An 11,630-nucleotide genomic window follows, 5' to 3' on the forward strand; every position below is an offset into this window, starting at 1 on the left:
AGAAAGTGCTCAATACGTCTTCACCTCGTGAGCTCCTTGAGGACAGAGCTTGTCTTCTGCATCTTTTTGTATGCTCGGCACTTAGCATAGTGCCTGGAACAGAGTGATTATTTAGGAGATGTCCATCGATCGATCGGTTGACCAATTTTCTCCACCAATGTTATATTGGCTTGTGAAGGTGACCTTGAATTCTAGAAAGCTATGTTAGCAAACCCTAAGTAATCTGCCAATTCTGCCAGCCAGTCATGGGGGAAGGGGTACATGTGAGCTGTCTTAAAGTATTTGAATCTGTCTTCTAGCACCTTGGATCCAAGATCAGAACAGCAACAACAAAAGAGCCAGTTTTTACAACAACATGGAAGAAGGATTAGCTTTGTTCTGCTTGGCCCTCGAGGGCAGAACCAGTTGCATAGCATGGAAGATGCAGGAAGGAATATATAGGCTCTGTTGAAGGAAAACCTTCCTACCTGTTAGAGCTATCCCAAAGGGGAATAAGCTGCCTCAAAAGGTAAGGAAGCTCTTCTCAGGGCAAATCTCTGCAAGCCGCTATAGCACAAATCTACCTCCAGGGCATATATCCTTCAGCAAAAGGTCCATATCCTGCAATCATAGGATCAAAACTGGAGGAGACCTTGGAGATCACAGACTCTAATCCCCTCATTTTGCAGATGAAGAAACTGAGGCAGAAAGAGTAAATTAGGTAATGTGCCCAGAGTCACAAAGCTAGTGTGAACCTCATGCAGGATTTAATCGCAGGTCTTCCTGACTTCCAGGCCAGTGTTCTATCCACTGGGTTAACTGGGAGACGTCAGTTGGGTTGAAGGCTCTGATCACCACCCTTATACATGCTTTCTGAGCCCGAATGGAATGTGGTAGGAAGTTAATATTCTGCTCATTTGACCCATCTTGTTGATTTCACCTACATGACAGCTCTTGCCCCCAGGTCCACCATCCTGGGTGACTGCAATAGCCTCCTCATTGGTGTACCAGCCTCAAATCTCACTTCCTCCCAATCCATCTTCTACACACCTGCCAAAGTGATTTTCCTAAAGTTCAGGTATGACCGTACTCAGTAAACTCCAATGGCTCCCTATTGCCTCTAGGATGAGATATGTTATTTGTTCAGCATTTAAATCCCTTCATGCCCCCTACAACATAGGCAAACTGGCTTTCTTGTTGATGCTTGCGTAAGACATCTTCCACCTCCACGCCTTCGCCCTGTCACCTCTGTCTGAAACCTTCCTCTTTATCTCCACCTTTTGGAATCACTAGTTTCCTTCAAGACCATCAGTTCAAACATCACCTTCTACACATAAATGAACTTACATATACATACATGTATAGACATACATTTTTATATATATATATATATATATATATATATATATATATTTCATAGACATATATGTATTTGTTATCTTTCCCAATAGAATATAAGCTCCATGAGGGAATTATATAAAGTATAGAGGATTAAAGAGGAAACCAATGAGATGGAAACTCAGTTATCAAAATTTGTTTTTAAAAAAACATGATTTCATTTTTGTCTTTGCATCTTCAGTGCCTAGCATAGTGCTTGGCATATAGTGGTAATTAATAAATGCTTGCTGATTGAATAATTAACTTGATTCATAGCTTAGGCTAGGCTGATTGGAATTGCCTTTTAGTTACTAATGTGAGAGCCTGGAGTTTGGACTCTAAAGTTCAGAGAAGCCAATTTCATTGGATGTTTTCATTAAACAGTGTGGGAAGTTCAGTGGGAAAAGAAGGCTGTAGAGAAGACCCCAGTAGGAAATGAGGCGTCAGACCTGAGGAACAGACAAGGTTGTAGCCGAATTTGAAAATGTGAGCCAGGTCAAAATGTAGCCGTGATTCCTTGGAGATATAACTGAGGTCAGTGGGACAAGTGAAAGGAAAACTAGAGTTGAAAGAAGACTGGTCAAGGTCACAGTGAAAATGTCCAGGAACATCAAAGGTTGGTCATTGCCAAGAAGAGATCTCAAGTGATATGATCAACCTATTCAACTTAGTACTCTTGATGAAAAGGACCTCCTACAGCAGCCCCAGACATCCATCGTCTTTAAGGAGCCCCCACTTGATGAATCTAAATTCTGCTGCTTTGGCCTGTTTTCCCTTAGGTTCATAAAAGCAAATGAGAACAAATGAAAGAGCATTTATTAAGTGCTTACTTTGTGCCAAGCACCATGCTAAGCACTAGGGATACAAATGTAAAAGCAAAGAAAGACCTTGGCCCCAAGGTTTATGTTCTAAAGGCAGAATTAAACCTGGAAGAGTGATGGCAAGGGAGGGGTGCTTTGGTCCAGATAGTTACAGGGATGGTGACTGGGGTCCCTTTGGGAATAGATTGATACAACCCATCCATGAACAATAGTAGAATGGATTTGATTGTGATTCGTGGTTTGAGAACTCTGGGGTTAGAGAAGAGGAAAGGGTGCCCATGTCCCAGAAAAGAGGTTGGTGAGGTGGTATATGGAGAAGAGAGAATGAAGAGGAGCAGGATTTGGCCTTTCCTGAAATAGTATCTTTGGAGAGGCAATGACTGATACATCTTAGAAGCCATATGGTGCAATGCCCTCATTTTATAGAGGATGTCATGAGACTACAGATCATAGACTTAGGACCAAGACTTAGGACTTTATGAGGTCATCTAGTCCAACCCCATGACATTTTATACTTGAGGAAACAGGTCCAGAGAGGGAAAGTGATTTGCCTAGGGTCACACAGTTGGTGAATAGTTGAAGTAGAACTGTAACTCAAGCTGCCCATCTAACTCATCCACTTATCAATTCAAAGCCATCTGACCTGATTATGGGAGCTCCTTTGACTAATCATATTAGCTACCTGTAGCAATTTGAGGTTTCCAAAGTACTTAACCTATATCATCTTATTGCACCTTATATTCTCTCGATGCCCTTTAACAATATTTATCTGTGTGAAGCAGCTAGATGGCAGTGCCTAGAGCAGTGGAACCGAGTCCAAAACCAGCCTCAGACACTTCCTAGATCATAACCCTGGGCAAGTTACTTAACCTCTATCTGCCTCAGTGTCCTCATCTTTAAAGTGAAGTTGATAATAATAGCATCTACCTCCTCTCAGGGTTAGTGTAAGAATCACATGAGATAATATAAAGTGCTTTGCAAACCCTAAAACCTTCTACAAATGCTGTTGTGAAATAGAGAGGCCAGACAAGAAAGTACTAATGTGACCATTTTGGCAGGTGAGTACTTTAGAGAGGTCTTATTTCTAAAATGATTTCTCTAGGATGCTGTCATCTTCCAGATAGAATTCAGCATCTCTTGCCATTTCTTGTGCATTCAATGATCAATTCTAAGCACGTGCCATGGACATCTCTGCATCTGTGGACCTAGCCTCTAGTCCTACAGCCCCAACTTCCTTCTTGACATCTTCATGTGAATGTCTTGTAGTTATCTCAAACTCTGCATGTCCAGAGCAGAACTCCTTATCTTTCCCCCTTAAACCTCCCTTTCTCCAAACTTCCTTATTCCTGCTGAGTACAGCACCATTCTTTCTATCACTCAGCTTCATGAGCTAAGAGTTGGATTCAACTCTTCACTGTCCTCCCCAAATCCAATCATGCCAAATATTGTCCATGACATTTCTCACATCCATCCCCTTCTCTCCCTTCACATGACTGCAACCTCCTTTCACCGGGATATATTGGTTCAGTTTGGGTTGCGCTCAGGAGTGTTGTGGACTACATTAATTCAGTGGACTGTGTGTTTGATGCCTCTTCTCAAGGCAACTCGGCAAAACGATAAGTTTCGGAGAAAGTGCTGGCCTGAATTGGCAGACAGTTCCCAGTGCCAGTGAAGGTGCTGTCTCAATCCCTGTCCCTGGGTGATAGCTCCATAGGACTGAAGCCATGGGTTTGTAGACATGTAATCTGCTATTGCCACACACTTAAATATAGAACACTAGTCCAGATGTCCTGTGGATAAAGATAACCATTTGAAAAATATCAAGTAGACCTAATGTTCTCTTCAGATTGTTTTCAGTATTTATAGGGAGACTAGTGATTTTGTTGCTGGGAAGAATGCATAGCAAAGAGAGGAAGGCAGAACAGTGGATGGGGGTGGGGCGGTGGATGTCCCCAGCTCTCTTGGCTCCATCTGGCCCTTTTGTTCTTGCTTCAGCTGAGATGGTCTACATTCTAAGGTCTCTTCATGTTCCAAAGGAAGGGACATGGTGTTGTGGAAAGAACATTGGACAAAAAGTCAAGAATTCCACGGACTCCTGGCTCTACTGTGGGTTTTCTGGGTGATAATAGGTAATACGTCTCTCTGAGTCTCCTTTTGCTCATCTGTAAAATGAAGGGGTTGGACTTAACAGGGTTTTTTGGTCCCTTGTGCTTCTGAATTTCATTGATTCTATGCTGAGTGGCCATCTATTGACCTGAAACATTAAGCTAATAGAACATTGTCATAGTCCCAGACCCCTGAGGATGGGCAATGGTAGAGGGAGGGCTTGGAAAGTCAGGGTCTTCTCTTTGATCTGTTTGTCAATGTTTGTCAGTTTTCAGTTTGCCAGTCATTTGGTGGGACCTAGGGTGCCCTTTAATCTTTTGTATTTCTAATTCTTACCACATACTCTGTGAGTGAGGGTCATATGCCTATATGTGCATCTAGGGTTGGGGTGGGAGGAAGAGGTTTTCAAGCAGATGGTGGATGACCATTGTCAAGGATTGCTATTCACATACGGATTGGACTAGATGACCTTTGTGGTCCCTTTGAACTCTGAGATTCTAAGGTTCTATGACGAATGGACTTCCAGAAGTCTCCTTAGGCCAATCCTTGGTGACTTCTTTCCTGCCGTCGTAGCATCTTAGGATGTGAACTCAGCCAGGAAGGACCCTCAAAAGTCATCCAGTCCAACCCATTCATTTTACAGTTGGGGAAAGCAAGTCACCAAGAAGTCATATGACTTGTTCTAGGTCACACAAGTACCCCAAACCTGGGGTTCCACAGCTTCCTCCCCTTTAAAGCTGTTACTGAATACATTTTAACTTCATTTTACCTGCATAGAAATGTTGAGGTGGAGTCCACGGAGGATTATTTTACTCTGAGACCCCACATGCCTTAGTAAGGGCCATCCTTGAACTTTTTAGGGACACTTCTGAGCCAGAATTAGAAACTTTTGAAACTGGGACTATGTTGATTTTTAAATTGGGACAATACAGATAGATTGATTCATTGATAAATAAAAACATTTGGGGAGGGGCTTGATGACTGTGGTGCCAAGGACCAGTGCTTGTAGGCGCATATGCAAAGGACCCTGACCTTTTCCCCTGTCCTGAGCCAGGCCATGACCCCATTCCCTCACTCTCTTTTTGGGCTGACCTCTCCCAATCCTCGAAGAATGCAGGCCCTTGGACCATAAGGCACAGGACAAGGGGTTGTGGAAGGAAGAAGGGAGGGAGCGAGGAAGTGCATCTTTCCTGCTCCTTTGCTATTTTTTGTTACAACTCTCTTCAGTCCACACAATTCCTAGAAAGAGCCCTGGCTCCCACATCCTCTGGGGCCCACACCCCTTATGGACAGAAGTATTGTACTTTCAACTCCTTTCCCAAGGCATCTTTGGATCTCGAATCCCTCCCTACCAAGTTGTCATCCTAGGCCCTCTTGGGATAGCCTTGTGCTCCCTAGGGTGGCCTTGTGGCTCTCCGTGCACAAAGGGATTGTTGAAACAGCCCAGAATACACTCCTCCAGAGAAGCAGAACCAGTCCTAGCAACTTCTCTGTTTCTAGTCTCTGACTCTGACTAGTGCCCAGCCTACATTCCTCCCACACCCCCCGACATCTGGGGTAAGTGAAAGCATTCATCCCTTTGTCAACATCTTTTCTGAGCTCCTGTCAAAACAGGGTAGGAAGGGCCAAAAGCGAAATTAATTGGTACATCTGTTGCCCTGTCTGCTGGTGAGCACAATATGATCTCCACAATGCATTTAAAATGGCAAAGCAGTCTCTCATCAAGAGCTGAAGCTTCACCTGCTAGCCATGAACTGAATAGAGGGAAACAGTATCAATCACCTCCAGCTGCCCCCTGAAGTCCCCAGCCCTGAAATATAACATTTGTTCCTGAGTGCTGGCAAGATAGGAAAAAGAGTTTTGAGTTAATGCTTCTATATCATAGACTTGCAGGACTTCAGGGCTAGAGTAAGAACAATTTACATTTATGTGGTGTTAATGCTTCTATATCATAGACTTGCAGGACTTCAGGGCTAGAGTAAGAACAATTTACATTTATGTGGTGTTTTATGGTTACAAAGCACTTGAAATAATTTAAAAATTAGACAAAAAAAAAACCTAATACATGCTCTAACGTTTTTGCATTGGTAGAAGAGAGAAAAACCAGGCTGTGATTTGTTGCTGGGGGAAAGTGGAACAAATACCATCAGCCTTTTCAGTCTTTTCCAACCATTATGATGGCTTTTCCAAGCCGGTATGATGTGAATAGAACAGAGGAGCATAATGGGGAGGGGGTGGAAAGAAGGGGAACTAAAATCAGTTTCCTCACCGATTTCACTCAACACCTTTTCTTTTTCATTTGAGAGAGTAGAGTCCTAGGAATGCTTGCCTCAGCCAGGGAGTATATATTAAGAACTAAGAAATAAAGTAGGTTTCTGATCATAAGTCAGAAGATAGTTGAACTGAGGGAATTGAGGAGAGAGAAGTTCAAAAAACAGGCATGATCTTAACCTGGTAATCTGATACCTTCTGTGAGTAGTCTGGCTGAGGGGAAATTTTTCTAATGCTATTGATTGAAAGACCCATGGTGCTATGTGGCGCAGTGGATAGAGCATCGGCCCTGGAGTCAGGAGGACTTGAGTTCAAATCCAGTCTCAGACCAGACACTTGACACTTACTAGCTGAGTGACCTTGGGCAAGTCACTTAACCCCATTGTCTAGCCAAAAAAAGAGAGAGACCTGTAGTGCATCTCCTGAATGGGATGGGCTTGACAGTCATAGCATCCCAGTAGATGGTGGACAGTGTGTTAAGTGACATTGAAGAGAGCTGGTTAGCTGCACGCCAACTAAAAGCAGAAGATATGTGATGCCTGGTGGGAAGTAGGGCCACCAGAAGATATCAGTAGCCATCAACATTGGAGGTATAATTCACCTCTCTGTATATGTGCCTAGGCAATGAATGTATATGTACCAAGTATGTATGACTGACTCATGATATCTATGCATATATATTCTTTCTGTTGAGGATATATATATTTGTGGGAAAATGAGCCCAAAGTTTATGAGAGGTATGTTCTGTTGTATTTTTTTCTACTATGCTAATTCATTAAATGCCTTTGCTTTGAGCTAAGTGTGTCCTCTGGCTGACTAGTGAAAGTAAACGCTTGGGCAGGGGAGCATAAGCTATGGTTTGGAGACATTCTTACCCACAAAGTATTTTGAACCTGGCTTAGCTTTTTTGGGGAGGAGGGTGTGGGGTGGGGAAGGGAACAAGTGTGGGAGGGAATCCAGGTGCTCTATATATTCTAAACTTTTAGACTTGGAAGGACATTAGTCCCTGTTAGGAAAATTTCTGAAAACTAGCCAGTACAGAAAAGGACTCTAATTTATCCAAATACTCTATATGCATGAAACAAAATACTTATTAACAAGATGCATGCTATTCAGTGCAGGGCTTTGCTCCACTTCCTGCTTCTTTCTAGTCCCCTGAGAAGGATCAAGAACTTGACCAAAAGTCCAAGTGCATAACTAGAGGCAGAAGAGAGCTGATGGGAGAGGTGGCTGCGGCTCGTTTGATCTTCACAGTAGCCCTCTGAGGGAGTCCAGGCTTGCCATTTCCATTTTAATAATAGTAATCATTAATATGAGAGGCAGTGTTGAGAGAGATGGCCTCAAGGGCAGGAAGACCTATTTCGAGTTGGGCTTCTGACACATTGGCTTTATGACTCCAGGCAATTCGCTTAAACTCTCAGTGAAATTCTGTAAGACTCTATATACTGCTTTAAAGTTTGCAGAAAGCTTTATAAATATCTCATTTGATCAAAACAATGACCCTGGGAGGGGGGTGCGATTATTATTTCCATTTTATAGATGAGGAAACAGAGGCCAAGAAAGATTAAGTGACTTACCTAGCGCCACTCAGCTAGTAAGTATCTGAGGTCAAATTTGAACTCAACTCTTCCTGACTCCAGGTCCATCTCTTTATCTGCTATGTCACCAACTGCCTCTAATCTTCATTGATAAGAGAGAATTTATTCCTATCTGGAAATTCCCTATACCAGTGGAATCACAGGGCTAGTTCCAATCCTTATTAGAATAATTTAAATAATAATTAAATAACCATAAACTATTCATAAACAAATAATTATTGATAAACTTAACAAATAATAATTAAAATAGCAGCTGACATTTAAATGATGCATTAAGGTTTGAAGAGCTGTCATGTGGAAGAGGGATCAGAATCATTCTGGCTTTTCCCAGCGGGCAGACTGGGGAGTCCAAGTTTCAGACTTCCCCGATAGGAGGTGGCCCATGAACCAAGTCTTGAAGGAAGCCGGGTGTTCCAAGGAGTGGAGACAAAGAGAAGTGTGTTCCAGCCCTGGGCATGACCTGGGCAAAGGCTCATGGATGGCAGAGGGGATGCTGAGTTTGGGACACAGCAAATAAGTAATGTGCAATAAGCCTGGAAATTAGGTTAGAGTTGGATTGGGAAAGGCTTTAAATCCCAAACACAGGAGTGTGTGTTTTACCTGAGAGAAAACAAAAAGACACTGAAAGTAGAGGGGGTGACAGGGTCAGCTTTGTGCTTTAGGAAGGACATTTTGGCAGCTGTGTGGAGGACAGAATGGAATGGGAAGAAACAAGAAGCCTAGAACCTGATGAGGAGACTGTTTCCCGAGTCCAGGCTAAGGGTGATGAACACCTGTGCTAGGGCTGTGCTGGTGTCAATGATCTTTTCATGATACCCAAATGCCCCCTCCAGGGTTACTCCCCCAGCCCCCCCAATGCATTTGCATTGGTAGCCAGGTCCCTAGAAAGTGGCTGAACCTCAGGCTTTTAGGGGTAACCCCAAAGGGCTAGGTTTCTAGTAGTGCTGCTCATGAGTCTCCACCAATGTGCTTCCAATGGACAGAAAATGATCTTTTAAAAAATGTATTTACCAAGAAGATATAGCAGTAGTAATTAAAAAAAAAGTTATCCCCCAAATTGGAGTAATGTTTTAAACACACAATGTCTCTGAGGAAAGTGGGCTGATAATTAAAGTGCAAAGGCCAACATTTACAGAACAAATGTGGCAAAGGGTTATCTCCCAGCTCCTGGTGACTGGGGAGCCTTTCCTCCCTTCGTAGAGTCTCCATGAAATTCCCCTGAGGTGTAGCTCTCTGCTGGGCTCAGTCAGTCAGTGCCTTTGAGTTCTCTCCTCTCCAGTGCAGAGTCCTTCTCTATGAAGCTGATTTCTCATTGGGCGGCCGACCATCCTTCTATCTCCATCTTGCTTTGTGTTTGTGCTCAGGATGTCCCTCTCTGCTGTTGGCTGGATGCCTTGTCTCCCGCTGGTTCCTTCTCTCAGGTGACGTCTTCAATCGATGGGGTAGGAGAGAATTCCCCCCCTGAGCCCCAGCAGTCTCAACCTGTAGACCCTTCACTGCTGGCCTTGTCCACCCCTTGACTGAACTCCCCTAGTAGGAGTCCCGCTATTTAAAGCCATCGGGTGTGCGGTTAGATTGTTTGATTAACTAATCGGTTTCCTTCTAGATCCAATGGTAGAGGATTTGGAGCCCGAGGAAAGGGTCACAGGGTACCTTGTTTAGCCGCTTAAAAAACCTAATCATTTCGATCCATGGAAATAGGGGAGTCAAGCCCCTCCATGATACCATAACACTCTGTCTCCGTCTCTCCCTCAGATCTTCATAGGCATTCTGGTGCTGTTCCTCCCACTTCTTTAACCATGGTCTTGTGATCTCTAGTTCAAAAGAGAACACAGAATGTAAAATGTAGAAAAATAGAAGTTTAGAATGCAGACCATAAATTGAAAAAGATCTTAGAAAATAGAGGAGTAGAACCCAGGTCATCGGATGTCAGAGCTAGAAGCAGAAACCTTAGAGATCCTCTAGCCCAATCTCTCTGTTTTATAGATGAGGAAAATAAGGCCCAGACAAGAAAGAGAACTTTGCTGTTTCTCTCAAATTATACTCCATCTAGGGGCAGCTAGATGGTGTAGTGGATAGAGCACCAGCCCTGGATTCAGGAGGACCTAAGTTCAAATCCGGCCTCAGACACATAACACTTACTAGCTGTGTGACCCTGGGCAAGTCACTTAACCCCATTGCCTAACCAAAAAAAAAAAAATTGTGCTCCATCTCCATTCTCTGTACCTTTGCCCAGGCTGTGCGCCACACCTAGAATGCCCTCCCTCCTCACCTCTGCCTCTTGGAATCACCTATTTCCTTTCAAGTTTAGGTTGTGTCACTGTTTATTTATTTATCTGTTTATTTATTTGGTGAGGCGATCAGGGTTAAGTGACTTGCCCCTTGTGTCACCTTTTACATGAAGCCTTTTCTGACTCCCCCAGCTCCTAGTGTCTTCTTGGCACAAAAAATGATTTTGAGTATAATATGTTTATATGTATGTATGTACACATATTTCTATAATTTTTCCCAAATAGATTGTAAGTTCCTTGAGGGCAATTTAATGTGTGTTTTTGTATTCTGGCACCAAGCACGGTGGCTGGCACAGAATAGGTGCTTAATAAATGCTTAATGACAGTTGATTGCCTTACATAATATAGTGAATTAGTTAGCAGAAGAGCTTGGATTAGAATCCAGTGTTTAGCACAGTGCCTGGCATATAGTAGGCACTTAATAAATGTGCATTGATTGATTGACTTCCTGATTAGGGCTCTTTCTATTATGCCACTAAATATTAATTGTCTTTTAGCATGGGGGTTCTTAAATGTTTTTTCATATCCTGGACCCTCTTGGACAGTTGTTCTGGTGAATCCTATGGACCCCATAATAAAGTAATATTTTTAAATACCTAAAATAAAACACACTAGATTTTAAAGGAAACCAAATATATACACTTCTCATAGTAAGCTACTAGTTAGTACCTAATCTCTCCACCATGGCTTCTGCCGTGGAAAAAATGAGAAATAAATGTGCTTTTGAATCCTCAGTTGCTGTGTAGCATATATCAGACTATCTGCCTGTCTATATCTATTATCTATCTATCTATCTATCCATCCATCTCTATCTCCATCCGTCCATCCATCCATCCCTCCATCCGTCTATCACCACTTATCTTTAAACTGTATTTATTTTTTCTTTACCAATTCTATTTCAAAGAAAAGCAAACTCTTATTTTGTAAATGCTTAATTATCTTAAACATTCTCAGAGGGAAGAGCCAGAAGGAATCAGAGGAAGCTAAGGCGGCAGATTTCAGCGGGATGTCCAGGAAAACATCACACCAAGGAGAGCTGTCCCAAAGTGGAATGGGCTGCCTGGGGGGAGTGGCCGGGGGTTTCCCTCTCATTGGCACTCTTCCAGAAATGGCTGGATGATTACTTGTAGAAGGGAGATGTTGTACTACGGATTCCTCTTCAAGTATAGATCTGGGTGTAATTGAAA

The sequence above is a fragment of the Phascolarctos cinereus genome, unplaced genomic scaffold (genome assembly GCF_003287225.1).
Source record: "Phascolarctos cinereus isolate Bilbo 61053 unplaced genomic scaffold, phaCin_HiC Scaffold_5;HRSCAF=322, whole genome shotgun sequence".
NCBI lineage: Eukaryota > Metazoa > Chordata > Mammalia > Diprotodontia > Phascolarctidae > Phascolarctos > Phascolarctos cinereus.